The 15,578-nt window shown below is 30.0% G+C and overlaps 1 long non-coding RNA gene across 1 annotated transcript in view; it reads left to right on the top strand.

The window, feature by feature from the left end:
- The window catches only part of LOC124951128, a 64,442-nt gene extending 49,095 nt beyond the window's left edge, over window positions 1-15,347 (top strand). Inside the window, exon 5 of the long non-coding RNA XR_007101525.1 lies at window positions 14,792-15,347. This is a non-coding gene — a long non-coding RNA (uncharacterized LOC124951128). The remainder of the gene's footprint in view (window positions 1-14,791) is intronic.
- Window positions 15,348-15,578: the final 231 nt, after the last annotated feature.

Here is a 15,578-nt window from a genome sequence, read left to right on the forward strand (position 1 = left end):
ATAAATGTTCAGTTGGAATTAGATTAAAAAGATATTAGAAAAGGAAAAAAATATGCAGCCATTCGCTCAGTAGTACTTGCGTTAAAGAATTTGTAATTAGAGTTTGCAAGTAATACCGACCCAGGTCTCACTACGTGGAAGTTGCTGCATTTGGAGACCCACGAGCTAACGCTGACTCTACTCTAAAATCCGCGTTCCGCGATACCGATCCGCGATACCTTTCCGCTTCAATGCATTGGCTTCTTAACTAACAGGGTATGCGTAGCTTTAGCTACATCACACCTCTTACAGATAGCTCCACCATTTGCACCGTCCGCTTCAGACATAACGAATTTATTAAGCACATCCGAATTCGTGCTTTCCGAATTTCGAACAAACAAAGCGCACTCCTTAGAAATACTAATCGCGTCGCGACACTCACGTGTGTGTTATAATTACGTAGATTCTACTGTTAAACCGAAATTCGCGAAGTACCCCCATCGGAATGTCGAAGAAATCAAACGAAGTCCACGGTAGGACCTTTAATCGCGCCCGAACACCCACGCTAGTGTTAGAAAAACGGTGATTCTACTCTACAATTCGCGTTTTCGATTCGAACAATCTAACGTAATATAATCGCGCCCGAGAACACCCACGCCTGTGCCCGCCGACACGCGCGCCAATGTTCTTCCTATCCTTCCCGTATTCGCGCGTAAAAATCGATGATGAATCCTGCCATGCGATGTATCATCCGGCCGCAGATGAACCTATCCCTCGGTGACCTATCCTGAAAAAGAAGAAGCTAAGGGGAAAATAAGAGAAAGCATAAAAATATATAAAATAAAACATAATATATACATAGATTATAAATAGAAAATAAACATATATAAATAAATAAGAAACCTAAAGAGAGAAACAAAAAAAGGAGCTCTGCACGGTGCTGGAATAGCTGACAACACTATTCCATGGATCCTACCTAAGACCTATAAATCATGATTAATAAGAATATATTAAAAACATAATTAAAAACATAATTAAAAACATAATTAAAACATAATTAAAACATAATTAGAAACATAATTAGAAACATAATTAGAAAAATAATAAGAAACATAAAAACATAATTAAACACATAATTAAATACATAATTAGAAAGAAACAACATAAATAAATATTAAGAATACATAATTAAAAGGAAATAACAAATTAATAACATAATTGAAAACATAATTAAAAATGAATAATATAAGATAGAAACGAGAGACGGAGAAAGAAAAGAGAGCCCCAGAAAGAGAAGAATAGAGAGCCCCAAAAAGACAAGACAAGAGAAACAGCTTTATATGATGCTGAGACAGCAACCCGCATAGAAGCCCTCACCCACAGGCCCCTCCCATGGGTCCCACCCGAAATACACAAAGGATAATTAATTAAAGTAAATAAGAATAAATAGAAATGACAGCGGACATAAAAGAGAGATAGAAAAATTTCCTTTTCGTTTCTCCGAGAAATTATTGTACAATATATTTCTGTTAAATTTCTTCTTTTGAAGTATTATTAACGATATAAAATGGATATATGTTAATGTTTAGTTAATTAGAATTAGTTTGAAAAGATATTGAAAAAGTAATATAATATGCAGCCATTCGCTCGATAATACTTGCATTTAAAAATTTACAATTAGTCTTTGCAAGTATTATCGACCCAGGTCTCACTACGTGGAAGTTGCTGCATGTGGAAACCCACGAGCTAACGGTGATTCTAATTTACTCTAAAATCCGCGTTCCGCGATACCGATCCTTTATGCCTTCCGCTTCGGACATCTAGGGCGACTTAGCTAACAGGAGGTATATAGCCTTAGCTACAGGGACCCCACTTACAGAGAGCTTTACCGTTCGACACACTCGCCTCGGGCATAACGGATTATTATGCACATCTGAATTCGTGCTTCCGAATATCGAACAATCAAAGCGCATTAATCGCGTTCACGACACTCACGTGTATTATAATTACGTAGATCCTACTGTTCTATCCAAATTCGCGAAGTAATCTAATAGAAATGTTGAAGAAATAAAACGAAGCCTCGGTAGGACTTTTAATCGCGCATACGAACATTTACGTGTGTGTTAGAATAACGGTGACTCTAAGTTGAAATCCAAAGTGACATGAGTTAACTGGTATTATGACTCTCGATGATATTTGGTCGAGGGATTTTCCCCCGCTTACAAATAACATGATCGTCATAATATCAATCAGCTACATGTACTGCGCTACTAGGTGACACCGTTCGCGCACCCCGAATTTCAACACTAAACGGAAGTCCATGATAGGACTTTTAATCGCGCCCGGACACCCACGCAAGTGTTCGGAAAACGGTGACTCTACTCTAAATAAACTAATCGAATATTCGAGCAAACAAAACGAAGTCCCCGGTAGGACTTTTAATCGCGCACGCGAACACTCACGTGAGTGTTAGAATAACGGTGACTCTAAGTTGAAATCCAAAGTGACATAAGTTAACCGGTATTAAGACTTTCGATGTTATTTGGGCGAAGGATTTTCCCCCGCTTACAAATAAGAGAATCATCGTAACATCGGCTAGCTACATGTACAGCACTACAAGGCAAGCCGTTCGCGCACCCCGAATTTCAACACTAAACGGAAGTCCATGATAGGACTTTAATCGCGCCCGGACACCCACGCAAGTGTTCGGAAAACGGTGACTCTACTCTAAAAAAACGCGTTCGCGGAGTAATCTAATCGAATATTCGAGCAAATGAAACGAAGTCCCCGGTAGGACTTTTAAGTCGCGCCCGCGTACATTCACGTGAGTATTAGAAAAACGGTGACTCTACTCTAAATTCGCGTTTTCGATTCGAACAATCAAACGAAGTTTAATCGCGCCCGAGAACACCCACGTTTGTGCACGCCGACACGCGCGTCAGTGTTCTTCCTATCCTTCCCGTATTCGCGCGAAAAAATCGATGATAAATCGAGCCGGGCGATGACGCATTCGACCAATGGTGAACCTATTCATTGATGATCTATCCTGAAAAAAAGAAGATAAGGAAAAATTAAGAAAAAGAAAAGAAAAGAAAAGACATATTGAATATCGCTGATGATTACTCGATCATTCCTGAAAAAGAAAAAAAGAAGATGAATAAGAGAAAGAGAAAAGATATATAAAATAGAAAATAAATACGTATAAATAGATAAGAGTCCTGGAGCATGAAAGATCTCTGTACTATGCTGAAACAGCTGCCCGCATCATCTCTTGGGTCCTACCTAAAACTTATAAATCATAATTAATAAGAATATATTAATAACATAACTGAAAACATAATTAAAAACATAATTAAAAAGAAACAATATAAATAAATATTAAGAAAACATAATAGAAAAGAAACAACCTAAATAAAAGAAAACATAGCTGAAAAGAAATAACTTATTAATAATATAACTGAAAACATAATTAAAAAGGAAAAATATGAGATAGTAAAGAGAAAAAAAGAAATGCGGCTCTATATGATGATGAGACAGCAGCCCGCATCTTCTCATGTGTCCTACCTAAAATTTATAAATCATAATTAATAAGAATATATTAATAACATAATTAAAAACATGATTAAACACATAATTAAACACGTAATTAAACACAAATAAACACAAATAAATACAAATAAACACATAATTAAACACATAATTAAACATATAATTACACACATAATTAAACATATAATTAAAAACATAATTAAAAAGAAACAACATAAATAAATATTAAGAAAACATAATTAAAAAGAAATAACTTATTAATAACATAACTGAAAACATAATTAAAAAAGAAAAATATGAAATAGAAAAGAGGAAAAAAGAGATGCAGTTCTATACGATGCTGAGACAACAACCCGCACAGAGGCACACCCCCATGGCCCATCCCATGGGTCCCACCCGAGACTATAAATCATAATTCATAAGAGTATATTAATATCATAGAAAATAAAAACAAGAAAAATATGACTTAAAAAAGAGAGCCGCAGAAAGATATGAGAATAGGAGCAGCTCTACATGATGCTGAGACAGCAACCCGCACAGAGGCCCTCACCCATGAGCCCCTCCCATGGGTCCCACCCGAGATATATAAAGGATAATTAATGAATGTAAATTAGAATAAATAGTAATGACAGTGAAGAGAATTTTCTGTGCGTTTCAATTTTAAATTGATAGTATATCTATTAATCAATAGTATATAGTAGTACATGTATATGATCTTTATAACGTTGTTAAGAATATCCTGTTGTTTAAATATTAATTAATTATAATTTACGTATATCGTACATTATTTAAATGTTAAGATAATCTTCTTTATTAATTATTCCTTCCCGTCTTCGTGATCCCACGTCCTGGAACTAGCTGAAAAGAAATAAGGAAAGAAAAAAGAATATATTAATTATACGAACGATAAAATTCTGAAATTAATTTATTTAAACTTAAGAAAAATAAAAGATTAATTAAAAAAAAAAAAAATGAAATATGTTGAACACTGAAATAAAGAAATATTATTTTCTCTGAAAGAAATATTATATTACTTTTCATAAATATATTTCATAAATATATGATTTTAAAATAGAACTCTATTTTATTAAAATAAAATTATGAATTTAACTGAACTTTAGAAAAGAGAAAATGTGCAAAATTTATTAATCGACTTTAACGTAAAATTTGATTTTATTAAACTAGAATCATAAATTCAATTGAATTTTAGAAAAGAAAAAATGTGTAAAATTTATGTCTTAAGTTTAATATTAAAAATGTATAAAATATGAAATAATCCTATTCGCGTAAGTGTGGCAATGTGGAAATGTTATTTACGGAATGTTACTTCGTCTCAGTTTTTTAAATCTACACCCTTACACCCATCACCATAAAGAGCATTTTGAGTGACAACATGGTAAAATTAAAATACGACTAAGAGCCATTCTCGAAAATTTCCAATGAATTTTCGAAAATAACTCAATAACTTGATAATTGTCCTCTTGAGCCATAATTTGTGAGGGCCTCTTTTACATATAGCATCTTGTTTACTTCGTGTCCTAATCAAATCGAATATCCTTCAGAAACTGTAACGACAAAATTTTATTCGAAATTATAAGATATAAAAGAAAATTTTTACACAATTATTGGTAGCCTAAAAAAAAAATAAAATTAGTATATTAATTGCTGAAAATCCTAAGCTAAAAATTAATTAATTTATCATTTAGGCTTACGGACTACGTCTCTTTATTTTTTAGCAATCATTCTACACGATTTTTCTCTTTCAAAACCAATGACTTTATCGAGACTTTTATTGTATCAATTTAAATCGATTAAATATTTAATTAATAATTATTTAAAAATATAAAGCAAACCCTTGGACGTTCCTTCTTACAAGCGAATATTTTTTAATTATTATAATAAAATTATCCACAGTTTCGTTTGTAATCCAGAGACTATCCATCGCGAATGTCTTCTTGCTCATTCTTTATTATTATATCGATTAATATCGATTTTTTACTATTTCCAGTAAAATATTTAGAAGTATATTAAAATATTCAAAATCTCAAATAATTATAAATACGTTTGAGCAAGAAAACCCTATCCTGATCTAATAAATAAATCAAAAAATAAAAAACCATTCACGAGTAAATCTCCGAAGAAATTTACTCGTGGTCACTCAATGCTCTTCTACTAATTAATTACAACCAATCACTCGTGCCAATTTGGACCTTTCGTCCTTGACATGATTGAGTGATCAGAGGGATTTAAAAATTCACTCACTACTTAAGAAGTTCTGCGATGGCTCCAAAACACTCGTTCACGTTTGAAGTAGAAATTGAGGATTGATGATTTTTTAAAATTAAGTAGATCGACATCGAAGTTGATTGAGATCCTCTTATGATGCACTGACTTTATTACGCGATAAATATTTTTAAACGAACGGTCACTGAATTTACTTCGTGAAACTCTACTGTCTTTTATAAATACAGTCTAGGTGACTGTTAAAAAAGCAAAACGTTTTGGTGAACAAACACTGATTTTAACGATTGCATTGCACGCAATCGATTCAAAAATACACTTTTGTTTAAATCGCGAAACCCGAACGAACAAACACTGCTTCTACATCGCGATATTTTCATTTAAGCGATACAAATATTCGATTTTATCATTGCTTCGCGCGCGATTGCAATGATATTCTGAAACAAAAAAATAAAAACAGAATTATTATTAATACTGTTATAATAAGAAACTGTATAAATTATTGAAGAAACGTACGATATAAAAATATGTTTACCTTAAATATTCGTTGATACTTTTATAAAAGACATCCTGAGAGACTTTCGATGTTCACTCATCAAAGGACAAAGGAGAACTGATTCGGTAATCGTCCAAGTCTAAAGATATCGTATATGTTAATAACAAAAAAAAGTCCAGCAAATACGGAATGAAAATTTAAAAATTTCGAAATATTAAATTAAAATTATTCTAGTAACACGCGAGTTATTACGTTCTTAATGTTTAAATAAATGTACAATTGTTTAAATATTACTTTATTGTGCACAATGTACGTTAATGATTGTTTAATTAATTATAAAATTACCGAAATAATAAATTTATAAGACTTCGCAATTAAAAATAGAGAGTACCGATGTGCACTAGTCGGAATACCAAAGAAAACAAAATCACGAATCGTCAAAATTAATCGAAGGACCAATTATGTTTATATTGCACAAGGCCAACAACCGCGAGTTTAATATTTTAAGTATTGGAATAGTAATTTAAAATTATTTTTAGTTTCACACGCGTTTCTTTCTTTATAACGTTTGAACGAATGAACTAATGTTTAAATATTACTGTATTGTACTACACGTACCTTAAAAATTGTTTAATTAATTATAAAATTACCGAAATAATAAATTTATAAGACTTCGCAATTAAAAATAGAGAGTAACGATGTGCACTGGTCGAAGTGCAAAAGTAAACTAACTCGCGAATCGTCAAAGTTAATCGAAGGATCGTTTATGTTTATATTGCACAAGGCCAACACCGCGAGTTTAAAATTTTAAGTATTGGAACACTATTTTAATATTATTTTTAGTTTCCCACGCGTTTTCGTCTTCTTAATGTTTAAACATTACTGTATTGTACTATACGTACCTTAAAAATTGTTTAATTAATTATAAAATTACCGAAATAATAAATTTATAAGTTTTCCCGATTAGAAATAGAGATTAACGATGTGCACTGATCGAAGTGCAAAACTAAACTAACTCGCGAATCGTCAAAGTTAATCGAAGGATCGTTTATGTTTATATTGCACAAGGCCAACACCGCGAGTTTAAAATTTTAAGTATTGGAACACTATTTTAATATTATTTTTAGTTTCCCACGCGTTTTCGTCTTCTTAATGTTTAAACATTACTGTATTGTACTATACGTACCTTAAAAATTGTTTAATTAATTATAAAATTACCGAAATAATAAATTTATAAGTTTTCCCGATTAGAAATAGAGATTAACGATGTGCACTGATCGAAGTGCAAAACTAAACTAACTCGCGAATCGTCAAAGTTAATCGAAGGATCGTTTATGTTTATATTGCACAAGGCCAACACCGCGAGTTTAAAATTTTAAGTATTGGAACACTATTTTAATATTATTTTTAGTTTCCCACGCGTTTTCGTCTTCTTAATGTTTAAACATTACTGTATTGTACTATACGTACCTTAAAAATTGTTTAATTAATTATAAAATTACCGAAATAATAAATTTATAAGTTTTCCCGATTAGAAATAGAGATTAACGATGTGCACTGATCGAAGTGCAAAACTAAACTAACTCGCGAATCGTCAAAGTTAATCGAAGGATCGTTTATGTTTATATTGCACAAGGCCAACACCGCGAGTTTAAAATTTTAAGTATTGGAACACTATTTTAATATTATTTTTAGTTTCCCACGCGTTTTCGTCTTCTTAATGTTTAAACATTACTGTATTGTACTATACGTACCTTAAAAATTGTTTAATTAATTATAAAATTACCGAAATAATAAATTTATAAGTTTTCCCGATTAGAAATAGAGATTAACGATGTGCACTGATCGAAGTGCAAAACTAAACTAACTCGCGAATCGTCAAAGTTAATCGAAGGATCGTTTATGTTTATATTGCACAAGGCCAACACCGCGAGTTTAAAATTTTAAGTATTGGAACACTATTTTAATATTATTTTTAGTTTCCCACGCGTTTTCGTCTTCTTAATGTTTAAACATTACTGTATTGTACTATACGTACCTTAAAAATTGTTTAATTAATTATAAAATTACCGAAATAATAAATTTATAAGTTTTCCCGATTAGAAATAGAGATTAACGATGTGCACTGATCGAAGTGCAAAACTAAACTAACTCGCGAATCGTCAAAGTTAATCGAAGGATCGTTTATGTTTATATTGCACAAGGCCAACACCGCGAGTTTAAAATTTTAAGTATTGGAACACTATTTTAATATTATTTTTAGTTTCCCACGCGTTTTCGTCTTTTTACTGTTTAAACAAATGAACTAATGTTTAAATATTACTGTATTGTACTATACGAGCCTTAAAAATTGTTTAAAGAATTGAAAAATTACCGGAATTATTGATTTATAAGTTTTCCCGATTAGAAATAGAGATTAACGATGTGCACTGGTCGGAGTGCAAAAGTAAACTAACTCGCGAATCGTCAAAGTTAATCGAAGGATCGTTTATGTTTATATTGCACAAGGCCAACACCGCGAGTTTAAAATTTTAAGTATTGGAACAGTATTTTAATATTATTTCTAGTTTCCCACGCGTTTTCGTCTTCTTAATGTTTAAGCAAATGAACTAATGTTTAAATATTACTGTATTGTACTACACGTACCTTAAAAATTGTTTAAAGAATTGAAGAATTACCGGAATTATTGATTTATAAGTTTTCCCGATTAGAAATAGAGATTAACGATGTGCACTGGTCGGAGTGCAAAAGTAAACTAACTCGCGAATCGTCAAAGTTAATCGAAGGATCGTTTATGTTTATATTGCACAAGGCCAACACCGCGAGTTTAAAATTTTAAGTATTGGAACAGTATTTTAATATTATTTTTAGTTCCCCACGCGTTTTCGTCTTTTTAATGTTTAAACAAATGAACTAATGTTTAAATATTACTGTATTGTACTGCACGTAACTTAAAAATTGTTTAAAGAATTGAAAAATTACCGGAATTATTGATTTATAAGTTTTCCCGATTAGAAATAGAGATTAACGATGTGCACTGGTCGGAGTACAAAAGTAAACTAACTCGCGAATCGTCAAAGTTAATTGAAGGACCGATTATGTTTATATTGCACAAGGCCAACAACTGCGAGTTTAAAATTTTAAGTATCGGAATAGTATTTTAAAATTATTTTTAGTTCCTCACGCGTTTCCGTCTTTTCAATGTTTAAACAAATGAACTATTGTATAAATATTAGTGTATTCTACTACATGTACATTAAAAATTATTTAAATAATTGAAAAATTACCGAAATAATAAATTTATAAGACTTCGCAATTAAAAATAGAGAGTAACGATGTGCACTGGTCGGAGTACAAAAGTAAACTAACTCGCGAATCGTCAAAGTTAATCGAAGGATCGTTTATGTTTATATTGCACAAGGCCAACACCGCGAGTTTAAAATTTTAAGTATTGGAACAGTATTTTAATATTATTTTTGGTCTCCCACGCGTTCCCGTCTTTTTAATGATTAAACAAATGAACTATTGTATAAATATTAGTGTATTCTACTACATGTACATTAAAAATTGTTTAAATAATTGAAAAATTACCGAGATTATTGATTTATAAGTTTTTCCGATTAGAAATAGGGAGTACCGATGTGCCCTAGTCGGAATGCAAAAGTAAACTAATTTGCGAATCGTCAAAGTTAATCGAAGGACCGATCATGTTTATATTGCACAAGGCCAACACCGCGAGTTTAAAATTTTAAGTATCGGAATAGTATTTTAAAATTATTTTTAGTTCCTCACGCGTTTCCGTCTTTTCAATGTTTAAACAAATGAACTATTGTTTAAATATTAGTGTATTGTACTACACGTACCTTAAAAATTGTTTAATTAATTATAAAATTACCGAAATAATAAATTTATAAGACTTCGCAATTAAAAATAGAGAGTAACGATGTGCACTGGTCGGAGTACAAAAGTAAACTAACTCGCGAATCGTCAAAGTTAATCGAAGGACCGATTATGTTTATATTGCACAAGGCCAACAACCGCGAGTTTAAAATTTTAAGTATCGGAACAGTATTTTAATATTATTTTTAGTTTCCCACGCGTTTTCGTCTTCTTAATGTTTAAACAAATGAACTAATGTTTAAATATTACTGTATTGTACTACACGTACCTTAAAAATTGTTTAAAGAATTGTAAAATTACCGAAATTATTGATTTATAAGTTTTCCCGATTAGAAATAGGGAGTACCGATGTGCCCTAGTCGGAATGCAAAAGTAAACTAATTTGCGAATCGTCAAAGTTAATCGAAGGACCGATCATGTTTATATTGCACAAGACCAACACCGCCAGTTTAAAATTTTAAGTATTGGAATAGTAATTTAAAATTATTTTTAGTTTCACACGCGTTTCTTTCTATATAACGTTTGAACGAATGAACTATTGTTTAAATATTAGTGTATTGTCCTACATGTACATTAAATATTGTTTAAATAATTGGAAAATTGTCGTAATTATTAATTTATAAGTGTACTCGATTAGAAATAGAGAGTATTGATGTGCACTGGTCGGAGAGCAAAAGTAAACTAACTTGCGAATCGTCAAAGTTAATCGAAGGATCGTTTATGTTTATATTGCACAAGGCCAACACTGCGAGTTTAAAATTTTAAGTATTGGAACAGTATGTTTATATTGTTTTTAGTTTCCCACGCGTTTTCGTCTTTTTAATGTTTAAACAAATGAACTAATGTTTAAATATTACTGTATTGTACTACACGTACCTTAAAAATTGTATAATTAATTATAAAATTACCGAAATAATAAATTTATAAGATTTCGCAATTAAAAATAGAGAGTAACAATGTGCACTGGTCGGATTACAAAAGTAAACTAACTCGCGAATCGTCAAAGTTAATAGAAGGACCGATTATGTTTATATTGCACAAGGCCAACAACCGCGAGTTTAAAATTTTAAGTATCGGAATAATATTTTGAAATTATTTTTAATCTCCCACGCGTTTCCGTCTTTTTAATGTTTAAACAAATGAGCTAATGTTTAAATATTAGTGTATTGTACTACATGTACATTAAATATTGTTTAAATAATTGGAAAATTGTCGTAATTATTAATTTATAAGTATACTTGATTAGAAACAGAGTATCGATCTGCAGTGGTCGCAGTGCAAGAGAAGACTAACTCGCGAATCGTCAAACTTAATCGACGGAACTTTTATGTTTATATTGGACAAGGCCAACAACCGCGAGTTTAAAATTTTTAAGTTTTTAATTTAATCATTTTTAAATTTATAAGTTAATCATTTTTTAGTTCAGGATTTTCAGCGCTAATTATACTAATACCCGTTTCTCCCCCCATTCTTTCTGCCTTTTCATCCATGCGTTTGCCCATGTGTTACACGTATGGATGAGAAACAGTTAGCGTGGGTTTAGTTTTAGTTTTTTCTTTTCGCTTCTGTCATTGTTCTGGTGATTGCACGATGTACCATGCACTAGTATGTGCGTTTTAGGTGGTGCATTGTACATTGTTTCGCGATAACTTTTTAATTCATAATAAATATATATCTTATTATATTAATATCGTTTTACATAGTTACCACATGTTTCTGTGAGAATTTGAAATACTCGTATATGTTACTAGTATTCATGTATATACTAATATGTACTAGTATTGTTGCTTTAGTCATATATGCAATAATCATTAGCCGTGGCAGTCGATTACAGCAATTGGTACGTACTGCTAATACATTAGAACAATACGCGTTTGAACTGGGATGTCGGAGGTGTCCCGAGGCATGCTCTCTAGTGTAGGCTTTTGCACCCTAGTGGAATGTGAGAGAATTGTGGAGTGTATGTGTTGGTGTGTATGCTTTGCATTTTTTAAATATAGGTAATAGGCTGGCAGGTAGCATACCTTTTCTGAATGAATGTCTAAATTGATTTTAAATAAGTAGGTAGGGACCGAAAGACCTTGAATCCGATTCTCACTCAGGAGTGAGAAGTTCCGTCTCCGGGGATTTGTGAAGTCTCAGCAAATTTTACACGATCATTCAGCATGTCTGAATTATCTTTTATTTATTCTTTTTTTTTTGATATTTTTTGCTTATACTTTGTATTGCACGATGTATCAGTATCAAAACAGTTTGAAAAACTTTGCACCGAATGAGAACATTAGATGCATCCCATATCTTTTGAACTTAGCAAAGAATTTTGAACTCGTTTGATACTTAGTTATAAATTAACGCTTGCACTTCGTGATTCTTGAAATATTTACGAATTTATATATATATATTTTTTTTTAATCCTGAAATTTTCTTTACATTTTAAATTAAAGTCGAGTCATTGCACTTTTCTTTTTAAATTAAAATCGAGTCCTTGGATTTAAAAGTTTTAAAGTAAAGTAAAGTATTTTCTTGAAGTAGATTTCTCGTTACAAAGATAGAATCACGCTCGTTAAATATTGTGTGGACATTCATGGCCTGCTGCAACATTGCACTCAGGAGTGCATCTGGATACTCAAGTATGTTGATTTTTAATTCAGAATAATCATATATATTTTTTTTTCCCCCTTCATTTTCATAACTGCATAATGTGTATGTATATATACGAGATATATACATATTTCATACCTACATGTCAACACAGTACTACCGCGGGTTGCTCAAAGGCCCTTATGCGGTAAATAATGTGAACACAGAATTGTAAAACTATTTTTACAATTTCCTAGTTTTACCACGAGTTGTAAAATGACTCATATGTGGTAACTATCATTATCATCATCATAATCATCCTCATTTTCTGTTTTTTGTGGTTAGATTCTTATTAATCTTATTATTATGATTATTATGATTATTATGATTATTCAGATTAAAAATCTACAAGACTTGATGTAAACATTGAGAAAGGACATGCCTATATTCAGGAATGCAGATGAATATACTATACCAAGGATATATATTTCTCATTCAGAATGATCAAAAATAAATAAATAAATAAATGAATAAATGCACTAATATAAATTACTTAATGAATCAATATCTCAACATTTAAATCTTTTAGAATATTGTTCTCAAGAAATTAAAATTTTCTAATAATAAATAAAGAATACTTTCTTTTATTCCATATATAATAAATGACTTATATTTAAATGATGCAAATGAACGAAAAAAAATTTTGAATCATTCTGATAAAAAATATATAAATCTTGCTAGATGGATGAAATGAAATGATATAAATGACAATCAGCACTCAGGAATACATATTAAAATATGTCAAGGATATATATTTTTATTTCAAAATTATCAATTAATGAATATGAAATGAGATAATTAATAAATATATTTGAAAGAGAAAGAAAGAAGGAGAGAGAGAGAGAGAGAGAGAGAGAGAGAGAGAGAGAGAGAGAGAGAGAGAAGAGATTTTCATTATACATAAGAAATGTTAAGAAGATATAACGAATGATATAAAGTTTATTAAGAAATGTTTGCATATATATAAAAGAAATATAATTATTTCTTTTTTTGAATAAAAATGCATAAGCCTTGGTATATGAATGAAGTGATTGAAATGGCTTGCCTGCACTCAGGAGTGCATATGATAGGTTCATAGTAAGTACATGATTGCATTCAGGAATGCAGATGAACATATTATAGTAAGGATATACATTTCTCGTTATACAATAATCGATATGAAACTGCAATTATGAAAGTATATAATAAATAAATATTTAAACATTTCAGTATTATATAATTCTTTTAAAGAAATAATTGTGTACACATTTTGTAATACGAAATAAGGTGTATTACAAAAGTATACTTTTTTCCTTTTTTTACTTCTTTTTTCTGTTTTTTTTTTTTTTTTTTTACCGCGACTTAAGTTAATTCTTCATTATTGTAAAATGTTCATAATTTTTTCTTGTTTTTTATAACGTGTCTTGAATAATTTACAATATGCATTTGTAATTGTATTAATGAATTGGCAATTTAGTGTGCAATTTTTGTTCTTTTTTATATGTGTGTATATATAAATAAATATATATATATATATATATATATATATATATATATATATATATATTTGTATGTAAACGTTATTCATAATAAATTTTTTATTTCTGTTTAAAGGTAAAACACATTTTTTAATGCATTGAGAAATCGAAATGTTTTATGCTAATATTTTTTGTCATTATAATGTTTGCTTTTTTGTATTTCAGCATTACTATTCATGTCCAAAAATATATATTATAAGATTTTTATATTTATTGCATTATCAAAAGTGAAAATATTTGGCCATAAATTGTACATACAGTTTCATCTTTCTTCATTATGTCCTTTTATATAGTTTTCTATTACAGAGAGTTTTATTTTAAAGTATCAAGATTAAATATTGCAAAATATCCTTCTATCAATACATATTAACGATAATGTTGGAAAGAATAAATAATATTTTTATATATGGCATAAAAATAAGTTAATAAAGATTATAAATGCATTATAAAAAATTAATTTATTTTTCAGGTTTACCGTATGCTGTAGCCAACAAAAAGTCAAAATAAAATAATAATGGAAATTAATAATAATATATTTAAATATTGAGGACTTAAATGACAAGTTGGAATCATAAAAAGTGAAGAGTAATAGAGCATGAATTGTTTAGAATAATTTTTTTATTCTATTGAAATATTGGAGGAATTTTTAATTAATTTATTCAGAGTTGATTTCTGTTTCAGGAAAAATGTAAATAGACAAGATTCGATTTCACTCTTTCTAAATTGTATTTTCGTTGTTGTTTTTATATGTGAATGAGAGTATGTGTGTACGTGTATATATATATATATATATATGTATATATATGTGTGTGTGTGTAATCTCGATTGATTAGAAAAAAATTTTTGATTCATTTCGCGATTGATTTTGTGTTTTTTTCTCCAAATTATAATGATTATTGTTATTTGGAATTAAAGAGTAGAGTCTTAGTTCGTGGGTCTCCGGCAACCTCCAAGTGGTGAGACCTGGATCGATATTATTTGCGATATACAATAAATGTAAATAACACAAGTACTGTCGTGCTAATGGCTGCATCTAAATTCAATAAAAATTTATTATATTCTATGATAATTTATATTCTATTTTTTTTATATTAATACATATAAAAATATAAAAACATATCTCATGTCTCAATAAAGATATTAAATAGATTTATTTCAGTGTATAATTTATTTAGAAATTTTGAAATTAGCTATATATTATAATCTTGAGAAGAGAGAGTTATTTTAATGCGCTTTCAGTTCATTTTTTTTTTTGT

This window comes from Vespa velutina, chromosome 8 (assembly GCF_912470025.1).
Source record: "Vespa velutina chromosome 8, iVesVel2.1, whole genome shotgun sequence".
Classification (NCBI taxonomy): domain Eukaryota; kingdom Metazoa; phylum Arthropoda; class Insecta; order Hymenoptera; family Vespidae; genus Vespa; species Vespa velutina.